This window comes from Lissotriton vulgaris, chromosome 1_1, assembly GCF_964263255.1.
Source record: "Lissotriton vulgaris chromosome 1_1, aLisVul1.2, whole genome shotgun sequence".
Classification (NCBI taxonomy): Eukaryota; Metazoa; Chordata; class Amphibia; order Caudata; family Salamandridae; genus Lissotriton; species Lissotriton vulgaris.
Genome location: NC_141685.1, coordinates 645477432 through 645490363, shown reverse-complemented (window position 1 = coordinate 645490363; position 12932 = coordinate 645477432).

The following is a 12932-nucleotide window of genomic DNA, read 5'->3' as shown; positions in this document are numbered from 1 at the left end:
CTTTGTCTGCAAAGGAGAGCAACAAGATTGCTGCCCACTGCTCCTGGGGGACGATTTGTACTTTGCAGGCCCTTTCCAGTGCAGTTAATTATTTGTGGATGTCATCCCCACTTTGGTAGGGAGACACAATCATGTTTAAGATTCTATAGTCGTAAGACCTTTCCCTACCACTAGGGAAGTTGCTGTCACCATGGGGCTCTAGCCCCATCTTTTCACTAGCTTTTTCAAGCTCTAGGGACTCACTTTCTAAGGCTACGTTTAGTCTCCTTATTCTCAGTTGAGCTTCCTCAAGTCTTGTTAGATCTTGGGGTCTCTAGTTGGCAGAGGTAGGTACCACTGTCCAAATAGGGACCCTTGCTTCTAGTCAGGGTAAGAAGGACACACTCTTTAGATAACCCCTGCTCACCCCCTTGGTAGCTTTGCACGAGGCAATGTGCAAAGTAGTTGTACCAACACTCACAGTAACACAGTGAAAACACCACAAACTGACTCCACAACAGTTTAGAAAAATAGAAGTATTTAATCTATACTTAACAAGACCAAAACAACAAAAATCCAACATATACAGTTCAAGAATATGGTTTCAAATGAGTTCTTATGGTTGCGTTAAAATAATCCACAGTTGCGTCACGTTTTAGCCAACAGTATCTTTAGATGCGACAAAAGTTCCAAGTGAAAACTGTAGCATTGAAAGGCAACCGATGCGTCACTCCTGAGACCCTGTGAGGCGATGCGACAACCCCCTAGATGCAGCGGGCGTGTTTCGGTGACTCCGGTCTGTATGGGGAGGGATACGATACCTTGCGTGGATTCCGGTGCACAGGTTTCGGTGGAAGTGGCTCGCAAAAGGTACGATGCGACGATCTTCGGGGCGGCAACGATCTCCGGAGCATCGACGATGCACAGCTCAGCGGCGATCTTCTCATCTCACGGCCCCTTGAAGTGATGGCTCTGCGACGACTCTTGCAGTGACGTGATGTGGTCCGCAAGAAAGTAGTATGACGATCTCACCCAGTGACGACAGGCTCTGTGACTATACTCGCAGTGATGGTAATTAACCCTGGGCGTAGTATGCATAGTGGGGCTACGCGAAGCTACGCAAAGTGGGCGAGAAACTATGCCCACCTATACACTTCGCGAACGAGCAGAGGGAGCCCCGGGGCACAGCTGACAAGGTAAGTGCCTTTTATTTACTTTTATTTCAGCCTTTATAAAAGTTAGGTATGTAGGGGAGGGTGGCAGGGAGGCGGATGGTGGGCAACTTCGCTACGCCCATGGAGTGGGCATACTGTTGCCTGCTACGCCTACTGGGCAAAGGGCGAAGTAGGCAACACTACGCCCACTCTGTGGGCGTAGTGAAGTCCTTCGCCCAGGGTTAATGGTAATCTTCCCGCACCGGACTGGTGTGTCCGACAAGCAAAGGATGCGGCGACTCTGGCAGCGGCAACAGGCGCTGCGACGATCTCGGCCTTCGCGGCGGCGGGAATTTCCTCGCACTGATGGGGATGCGCTCCGCAATCGAGCAATATGTTAAAACTTGCAGAAAGTCTTTAAAATCTTGGTTTCCAGCTTCCCAACAAAGGTACAACTTCCAGAGGCACCACAACTGGCCCAAGCGCTTTAGGACGGACAGAACTCTCTCAGCACAGTTCAGGGAAGCTGAGGGTGAAGTCCTTTTGTTCCTGGGAATTCTTAACAGGGAGCCAGCTCTTCTCAGGCCTTTGGAGATTCCTTCAAGCAAGGGGACACCGCAAAAAGCAAAGTCCTTCCCCTCTCCTTGGCAGCAAAGCAAATGCAGGTCAGTCCAGCAAAGCAACAGCAGGACAGACTTCCTTCTTCAGTCTTACAGATTTCTCCTTGGCAGAGGTTCCTTCTTGATTCCAGGATGATCTAATTTTCTGTAATCTGGGGTCCTATACTTATACCCCTATATCAGGGGTTGAAAAATGTACTCTATCGCTCGCAAATGCGAGTGAATTTCCTTAAGGGCGAGTCAGTTTCAAGGCCTACATGACCGGCTTGGCGAATGCTATCTAGCAGGGCACTGCAGTAGCAGGTGAAGGCTCTAGGGGGCAGCATGATACGATGGCGGCAATGAGTGCACGCACCACCTAGCATTGTGGTGGTGCGGTGCGCGGTGAAGGCTCTAGGGGGCAGCATGGACACACAACCTAACTCAGTGGTGGTGGTGTTGTGCGCTGCCTATTGTTTCTGTGGGTCCCAGGGCAGTCAATTTTGTAGCGCGCGAAAGCGCTACCAATGACGGCCCTGGCCTGCCCCCACGCTGTGCTGCTGAAAGTGCAGCAGTGACGTAGCACGCCACCACGCACTCTCTTCTGTGGAGTCGGGAGTCGGGACGGAGTGCAGGGCCATTTTCTTGCAGAGGTGAGTGGGTTTTTTACACTAATATATAGTTTTGTTGCACATGAAAGAGTGTGCTGTCAGCGGGGCTCCTCTGGACAGCTGGGGGATGTTTGGGATCCATGAGGCCCGTGGGGGATGTTTGGGAACCACACGGGGTCTGGAAGCTTCTGTTTAACTTACCCTTCACTCAAGGGTTCAGGTTATCATAGATATGTGCATGTCGAATGAGGCGGCGGGGAGTCCGGGCTTCAATGGAGGGACAGGGGTCTTTATAAGCTGAACTGAAGTTCACTTAAAACATTACATGCATTCATAAATACTTTCCTCTTTGAGGAAGTCTCAGCTTTTCGAGCAATCTATGTGGGACAGCAACTGTGCCGTTAATTACGAATCATGTCGACTTTTCTAGCCCAATGTTGCTGATTCATTGGCACTCCACCAGCCTCTTACTCACCCTTAATTGGAGGAAAGGGGTGGGGCATTCCTTCGGCTATGCATCACCCCAAAGCAAGTCAGATGTCTCTTGTATACCTCAGTGGGGTCCCCCGATATACAACCCACACTCATCCTCGCCCCCTAAAAAAACACGTTTAACTTCATAGATTTTAAGGATGAAAACCTTCAAAACAGTTTACTTCAACCTTCCTCCTCAGAAATTAAATAGGTTGTAAGGTATATCTGTGGTCAACCTGAACTCCGTTTTTTTTTAAACCTACTTTTTTGTTTTATCAAGGTATATCAGCTGGGTATGGGTGCCTTTTTATTAACATACCAAATGGCTCTGAATAGTTGTCAAACGACATGTTATGTTACTTGACTTCCAGTGATGGCGTACTACATGTGGGCAGTGATGTATCCTTTAACCCTGGTGTGGTTTTGGTGAAGCAAAGAACTTTTGAATGAACTGTAATTTTCACATTTATGCGTCACCTTGTGAAACTTGTGCACCTAAGTAGAATTAGGCAGTTAAATAGCTTGTTTAACCAGGTAACTTTATGCTATTTATTCAAAACATAACAGTTAAATTACTGACATTTAATATTGCACCAGGAAGATGAAAATGAGGTCTGAGCAAATCTGCTCTGCTGGGGTTTGGCGGGATGGGGGGCAGAAGTGGAAGGTGCAAGTTAAAGATGCCTTGGAAAGTAGACGAATACCTTACATATGCGCAGAATTCACGAAAGCGATACCAATGACGGCCCTTCGGTAATATGGAATGACTGCTGCTGCATAAGTTCAAAGTTGCGAATGCATCTCTTACTCATTAAAAATGTTGTTAAAATTGGAAACTTTAAGTGTACACAGTGTGCATCAGAATCGTGGGAGCCCGCAAGGATTTGCATTTAAGATAAGCCATGCCTGTTAAAATCTTTCCAGATGTCATAAAAGTGTTGAAGACTCAGGGCCTTATTTATGAAGGTCTTGCGCCACTTTTGCGTCACTTTTAAAATAGGAAAAAGTGACGCACCAGTGGCGCAAGGCCTTCATAAATGAGGCCCTCAGTATTTATATATATATATTCTACGGGGTGCTGGCATAATGTTCAGAGTGGTGGTGCTGCACTCACTGAACTCATACGGATTCTGAAAATGTTTAATCAACATGTGTCGCAAATGAGCCAGGCCCATTCAGATGAAGAGTCCTAAAAGGATGTTTTTTTCTTTCCCTGAGTTTTATATAGCTCTAACTTGACCGAAGGTATCAGCACGATTTACAGGAGCACCAGTTGCGTTTCATTATGTAGTGTAGTTCCTAGTTTCCCACTAGGCCCTGCGCATTGGAATAACATAAACAGTAGTATCGACGTGGAACTGCGGATATTCCAGGCCTCCACTGACTATGCTAAACTTAATTGGGTTGTGTTACCAACTAGCTCAGAGGTCACTGGAAACTTTCTTCTCTGCATAGGAAGTGATCAGCTTCCTTGGCACAGACAAGAAGGGATTCAGTTTTCCAACAACCGTGCAACATGACAACTTTGCTCCTCAGATCAAGAGTCGATCTCTAGGGTCGTGTGAAACAATAGACATAGATTTCACTCAGTCAGTCTGGTGCAGTTTACTTTCACAATATGTAGAGAATAGAGAGACGGGCGTTTATCAATAAAGGTTAACATTTATTGAACAGTCTTTCTTCTCATACAAGAGAAATGTATTGCCACAATTGCAATAACTGTTATTATAAAAAGTACGTACAGTAAGATAAGAATTGCGAAATAGAACTGTAAAAGCATTGATATGGTTTCTTAGCCATACAATGGTTTAAAAGTAATAAAACATATATACAGTCATATATACATTAGGCTAACATACTCAACTGGTGCTTCTAACTAAGCCTACCCCGGTGTGCCTGACCTAAGCCTAACACGTGAGAAGGGGAGTAAGTAAGTAGCTTAAGTTAAGTTGGTTTTGCCAAGGTTTGTTTCAAGAATTCTCTTTTAAGGGTTTAGTCAACACCATACCTCTGAATAGAATGATGGAGGATTGGTATCTCCTTCAGGGGTCTCTCTCGATATCCCAGTCACCCGCGAGGGTAAACCGGAAGCGCCGGGACTGGATTTCTCTGTACGAGAAAGGCAGCGGCTTCTCTCAGCGCGTCGGGAGGAAGGAGGGGTGACAGCGTCCGCGGGCAGCTGGGCTGGATGTCTTCGCAGAGGACGGCTGCACGGCTCCTCAAGCGTACTGAACCACAGTTCGCGCTGTAGCGGCGATAATGGTAATCAGTAGCTTCACCACCACAGGATAGCAGGCTGCAGCGACAGAGTGCTAGTTTTTACCAACACTGGTCATGCAGGCAGCTGGCATCAGCAACAGGCAACGCACACTGCTTAAGGCAACGTTGGTAATATTTATACCTGACAGGTGCCGGGTTTGACGCAAGTTTGCTGGACATAAGACGTCAATTAAAGATGTCACTAGGAAGTGGCAGCTATCAGTTGCTCATTAGAGTTCTATTACTAATCAAAACATAGCAAGCGGGGATTTCCAGGTTTGCTAAGTTTTTATCTTGTTGAAGAACTCGGAGTGTTATCTAGGAATATCAGATAGTGACTGCTGCTCTGTCATTGCACTAATTGGTCGCAAAGGAAGTAGCAGAGAGTCATGCTGGAATGTGGCTCTGTGGCTCTGCTCGTGTGAGGCCAGAGATGACTTTTCAGAAAATCGCACTTGAACGGTTATTCCAATATAGGGAATAAAGGGCTTTATAGCCGAATAGGGGCATAAGGTCACAGTATCGATCAGGAACCTAGATAAGCACATGACACCCACTCCACGAATTCATGTCCATCAAAATTACTAAAACTAAGCAATTAGATGCATGTGTAACATTGTGTAACATAGCCCACCCCAAAATACATAAATGCATTCGAAATAGGCGTACTTGTAATACATGGAATTTAGGTACTGTACGTTGTTTTAAAGCATAGTAATCATTCAAAAATTATTGCATATGAAATCAATGAACGATTATGCAAAAAGAATTACACATGAAGTATCTCTGACAGAAGAAATGCGAGATAAATCATCACATAAAAATGCATTGTAATAACATGTGTGCTAGAGGCTGGTGTTATGTTGTTATGTCTCTAGATGTGTTTAGAAATAGAAGTGTGAAGCTTCTGTTCTCTAAGAATAGTTTTTACGTTAAGCAAAGAATTGTTCGTGCCAAAAAAGAAAAGGGTCAATATTTGAAAAATTGTCCAATTCAAAGAAAAAATCAGTTTACCAAAGCTCCTGGCAGTTTTATGTTGATCAAAACTGAAGGCCGAATTCAGAGTTCATAGGAACGCTGTGTGTCGGAAAGCTTTTCAAAAGTTATTGTTTCTCTATGGGAGAGAACATCGTATCAGACAGGCTCGCAAAGAATTGGTCTACAAAATCAGGTGATAGTTCAACCAAATTAGATAGCGCTGAAACTTGGCAGGTGTGAGAATGATTGCTGTCATCGAAGACAGGATCAGCAATGCTCACAGAACGTTGTACCTGGATGATGTTGCTTTTGTCACTCGCTCCACTGTTACCACTTGGCTGTAGTACAGGAGTCTCCACGAATGCCGTCATCAGGATTGGTAGCCGCTGGGGACAACACAATGCGTGAGCCGTTATTGGACTTAGCAAAGTATCGACGTCCATTGGTACTGCTGATGGAAGTGAAAGACAGATGTCCAACACGCATTCCTCGCCGCAAAGCATACACCGTAGCACAGGTAAAATGCAATTTTGCCATATCGGTCTGAATGAAAGGAACCAGGTCATGTTTAGATCTCTCAGCCTGGCCAATCCAAGGACGTTAGTTATCCTGTCCCGGTAGCGCATTGCTAGGATTGTCTCTTCCATTCCCATGGGAGCTATGTCTGAGCCGAGGCTTGCCATAACGTAGCAGGATGGTCAAAAATAGAATCCCTGCGATGAGTCCAAAAAATAGTGGAATACCACCAAAAATGGAGTGCACAAAATTAGGAAATATTCCCAAAATTGCCTGGAAGGGTGTTAGCAGTCCTGTAAAGACTGTCTTAAATATGCCTGGGATGCTCGTGGCACTAGACATGTTAAGGAGTTGCTCGAGCATTTGTACGAAATGCACGGGGCAATTTGTTGATAAAAGGTCATGGACTTCAGTAGCCGTCCTTGCGACTAGAAGATCATACGTCTCTTTGGATGACGTTATAGGCACTGTTGTCTGTAAAAGCACAGATTTCATTTTGCTTAATGTATCAATTCGTATAGAATAGAGATTCAGACGAGGCCAGAGGGGAGTCACTATGTCTGGAGGCCCGCTCGGGAACAATGCTTGCATACAGCATTTGACCATGGACGTTACTTCTACTAGATAACTTAGTCCGGGCGCGAGCACTATAGCAAGAATGAGTGTATGGTAATTTCCATTCGGATTTTAAGTATCCTTTACCCAATTGTTCATACTGGCCAGCAGGTATGTATTCAAGGCATTTATGAAATTGGAAAGTTGTTATCGGAATTGTGATAATTCCGTGTATTATCCATTCAATGACAGGGCTCTCTGACATTGTCAATGGTAATCGCTCGAGTTTCTCGATGCTCAAGATTGTATAGTCTGCTCCTTTCTGTGCCAAACTGATCTGTTTATCAGTAAGGTTAAAAATGGAAAACAATGACGTTGTGTTAATTAAACGCCAAGGCACATAGCCTGAACGAAGATTTTGCAGCGTCCAGCCTAGTTCTATAATAGAGCGTAGTTGAGACTGGCCATGTTGTAACATTAGCAAATCTCTGTCTATCACATCAAAGGCAGAGGATACAATATTGTCCAAAGAATATATTCTGGAAGACAGAGTCATTAACCCATTGTCTACCACAGAAAGTGATTTCTCCAAATTAATACGATCAATTTCTCGTATCTTTTCAGCAGTTTCAATTTGCTTTACTTTCCAAGCCTCGTTGTAAGCAGCATAGATGCTGGTCGCTATGAAACGCTTTTGACGCTGTTTGCGTGGTCCAAGAATGAAATCGCGCAAATCAGCACCATCTTTTAATAAAGACAAGTGTTGCTTAATTTCAGCCAGTGTGGATGTAGCTAGCCATTCTAGGCAGAGTTTACCTACACTGTATGTTGTTATAACCCCTGGATGTTGTCTCTGGGAGTATCTTGGGTCTAATCTGGTCATTTTTAAACCCTGTGTTTTATTCAGGAATCTATCTTGACAGCTATTTGTGTCTGTAGGCCAGATTAACCACTTTTTCCAATCAGGATGTGTTCTGTTGAAATGTAAAATGTGTGACACGTCTAACTCATTATCTGCAGTTGCATTCTCAGCTATTGGCTTTGGTATAGACGGTGTTTTCATTTCTTTGTTCTTAGCTAGGCCAAGACAGGATGTTTGGTGTACAGTGTCATTTAAAAATAACATTTGTTCTGGTATCATGCAGGTTCTAAATAGTGCTTCTAAGCCTTGCACCTGCCAATCTTTTGTACCCCAAATCGTTTTCGTTTCAATATTATTTTTCCAATAATCAAAACCAAATGTCATCATTTTGTCATAAAATGCTTCTGAATATATCAATTTAGAATTTGTCAGCATTGTTTTCATTCCTGTTTTATCTAACAGTTTGTAATAAAACGTTTCTGCATCACTGGTGTTAAACCCTGAAAAATATCTGAATTTCTCAAAAAATGCTTTAGAACTGCTTTTAGGTGGTGTAGAACAATGTTCCCATTGGTTATACATAAGAACATTTCTAGGCTGTGCAGATTTATGCAAGTAGTGATCACCATAGTGGGTATAACAGAATAACTGCTCATAACTAGATGAACCTTGTAAATAATCATGATCTGTGAATCTAGCTGACATTACTAAATCAGACATCATGTCATTAATACTGTTAAAGTCCCAATCATCAGAGAATGTACTTGGTGTAACAAAGTCACTTAAGGAAACCTTTAGTTGATGAGGATACTTCAGGATTTCGACCGGACCGTAGATCTCATAGTCTGTTTTCTCCCATACTACCCCACCAGGTATTGGAATTGCTGTGACATTTACTGTTGACAGTTCTCTTTTCTTCACGTGGGATGATCTGTGTGGTTTCAGGACTAGGTTGATGTTCTGACTTGCTGTGTCCATTGTAATATATTTTCCTTCAATGAATTTTCCCAAACACAGTACCATGATGAGCCAAAGCAGGAGGAAAAATACACCTAGACCGAACCAGAACTCTAGCCAAGGGGAAATAAGGTAGATTTCCTTTAGTTGATGAAAGAGTTCCGTTGCTTTTTCTTTAAAAGACTTTTTTGTTTCTGGCATCACTTCGGGGTCGTTTTCATCTTCAGAGAAGTTGTCGAAGTTGATGAAATAACCAGAGGCAGTTCTGTCAATTGATGGGATTGTTCTTTCAATCTGTCTCTCGGTAGCACTTTCTGATGCCACATTAGTGTAGACTGGTGTTTCTTGACGAACTGTTTCAATCTGTGTTTCAAGAGGCACGAGTTCCATGGCATTATTGCATAGTCCTTCATTGTGCACTGCAGGCTGATCGAATGTGATGAGTCTTTCAGTTTGAACCTCTTGGATTGTTGCAAGTTTGGGTATTCTGTTGTTTCTTGGGAGTCCACTGGGCCTACTGTTGATTATAGGCCACATGCTTGTGGTTTTACCAGATCGATGGACACGATTCTGTTCTCCTTTTTACCAGCAAGGGGCGGTAGCACAACTGATCTTGTTCCGGTGACTGCCAAGACAGGTACTGCTTTTCTGTAAGAAGGCCCAAATTCCTTCTTAACCGCGATCTTTTCTCTGACTAGATCCCCAATCTTTGGAATCCAGACAGGCCTTGCTGGGGCTGTTGCGGGTGGTGCCTCGTCAGTGGTACTTGGCTGTTGCTTTAACTTTATGTTGCTTAATGATTTTCTTGTTTCATTCAGTTCCTGTAAAACAGCCAAACGGTCTTTTACTTCAAACTGCTTTGTTTCTTTTTGTACCACTGACATCTGACTATCGAGGTCCTGAACGTTCATTCTAATTCCGAACAATAGTTCGTATGGGCTGAAACCTTTTAGAGAATTTCTTGGCATGTTGTTAAGACTAGTCTGGACACTTATTAAATGTTTGACCCACCCAGCGCCTGAACCTAATACCTTCGCTGTTATAGATTGCTTTATGTCCCGGTTTTTTCTTTCTATCACACTATTCCCTCCCGGGGTATGACTGACAAGAATACCACAACCCAATTCCCATGCTAGCCATTGCCTCCTTATAAGCTCGAGAGCTAAAAGCAGGACCCTGGTCAGAATGGAACGTGGTAATTGCGTATATGCCGATATGGACTCGCAAATCTTTTATAACAGTTCTAGCGTCAGCCGAGTGCTGGAGGCCTCATTATTTAAGTGTATTTCGTCTTAAACGTTGTACACTGGGACGCGCTTCTCTTCTTTGATTGCGCAGATAGACCGCCTTATGCTGTCTAGAAGGGATCCTGAAACTACCCTGGCCTGTTCATTACTGCGATCTCTGTTGCAGTCTTCACAATTTTGAGCAAAACATTGAATATCTATACTCATTCCTGGCCACCAGTACTCTGATTGCAATTCTTTCAGAGAGGCTTTGATTGTTTGGTGTCTCAGTCCCAACCCCATGTGTGCTTCCAGTAAGAGGAAGCCCCTCCTGCTCCTGTTTGGAATTACTCTATCCCCCACTCCAGGGATTCGAGCAAAAGGAACGGAGTTTGCATCGATTATGTATGCATAATTGAGTGGATAGTTTACGGGTAGTGCTGCGCAGTCGCCTTTTACGGTCGTTCTTACTGCCAGCATGGTTTCCCCATCTATATACTTATCTGTACGCTTTTTTGTGACTACGGAAGCCGGGTTAGTTGCTTCCGTGGTGGCTGTATTAGCCAATGAATTCCCTGCAACGTGAACGCCATCACGTTGAAGACTCTGTGCGTGAATCACGTGAGTCATTTGTAGTTATTTGTGTAAAAGAGCTACCTCGTTCCAGAGCTTTTTATGCTTTATTGTGGCACCTGTGTCATCTTTGTAGTCGTTTTCGATCCAACTCTGCAGTTTGTTATGGAAAGAATTGACGCAAAAATGAGAATCGCACACTATAAGTGTGGGGAATTCGCGTTCTGCATTTTCGAGCGCCATCTTTAAAGATCTGATTTCAGTTCTTTGAGCCGAACAGTACTTAACTGATTCAGTTTTTGTTATTTTCGGTTTGATTTTACCGCACAGCCAACGACATTTAATGATCGCACATGCTGCATCGTAGGATTTTTTCTCTACGTTGAAATGCTGTACAAAGCTATCTGTGTAGATTATACAGGCGTATTGTGGGAGAGGCAGGATTTCGATTGGCAGAGGATATTCTTCTTCATAATCTAAATCATTCAGTTCTGTGTATTGCGGGGCAAAAAAGTATTTCACATCTTCCGCTCCTAGAGAATCTATGCACTGTATCCATTTTGGATCCAGTGACACTGTAGGCAGGTTTACTGGGCTGAATAGCGCCTCGAAGGCGGATTCCGCTGTGAGGATATTAATCCGTTTGCCGTGTGCTAGTTCTCTTTCATTTGCTAATGCGATTTGCACTGCGTTCACAGTTTTTTCTGTGCGACTGAATGTTTTTTCTGCTTGTGTGTACAAGTGAGATTTAATTGAAATTGGTACCTTTTCTCCCTCATTAGAGGTTAGGTATGTGAATCCGCATCTTCCTGGGATGACTCGGATTACCAGATCGCGTGTGTTGTCACGTGTATCTAATTTTGTTTTTGCTAACATGTCTGTTTGCAGTGATCTCAAAATTTCTGTGTGTTTTTGAGTCCAATTGATTTGTTTTAAATCAGGTTTAATTAGTTCGTAGAGAGGTTTAACCCTCTCTGCGTAATTTAGGATGTAAGTTCTTCCGAAATTCAGAAAACCTAGTATTGATTGTAAATTCTTCAGCGTTTTTGGAGCTTGGAGTACAGCGCACTTCTCTAAGAAGTTGTCCGCTAGGCTTTTCCCTTCACTTGATAATTCGTACCCTAAAAACAGTACTATCAGATGGGCAATTCGGGACTTTTTAAAGTTGAATTTGTAACCCTCTGCTGCGAACCCAAGTATAATGGTGTTCACTCTCTTCAAGTGAGTATCCAAGTCGTCATCTGTGAGATAAATATCATCTACGTAAGATAATGCTTCATCATCATAGATTTGTAGTAACTCTGTTACCCTAGCTGAGAATAGTCCTGGGCTGTTCTTGAACCCCTGTGGGAGTCGACAGAATTTTTTCTGCGACCCAAATGCGGAGAAAGCGGTCAAGTATCTGCTTTCTTTTGCAATGTTTTGACAAAAGAAACCATTAGAAATGTCTAATGTTGTTTTGTATTTTTTCCTAACTATGTTATTCATTAGGGCTGCACTATGCGAGTTTTGTACTGCAAAAGTTTTGCAACATGTATTAAGGTGTCTGTAGTCCAAAACTAGACGATATGAATTGTTTGGCTTGGAGACAGGAAACAAAGGATTGTTCATTTGAGAGGTGCATGTTTCAATCACCCCCTGGTACTCAAGTTGATCTAAGATCTCCCTGACCTGTTGTAATGGCTGGATTTTCTGTTTAGATGGGATCAGCCCCCAGGGGCCCCTATGACCCAGCCAAAACGTACTCACCTTCCGTCCTCAGGACCACCTATCCAGGCACCTGGTACCTACCTGAGGATAGGGAACTCGCAATATACAAGCTCATATTATCAAAAACACCACTAAATCTATAGGGATACTAAGAATACTCACTGATTACTAGGGATATCCATACCCTACACTACACTTATTCACATCAGTTGGCCTCGCGGTCACCCCGACCCAGACCGTTCTACCCTAGGGCAGATCTGACACACAATCTGGTGCGTCTACACACGGGCCTGCAGAACCCAATGCTCCCTTTTACACGTCAGTGTCCCTCCTGACGCTCTCACTTAGTCTTATACCACAATCCGGTGGCTTTACACGGCAGTATCCCTCCTGCCGTTCTCATTAACGCCGCATGTCAAACGACGACCACATTCCTATGAACACCTATACATATATATATATATTGGGATATTATCTCA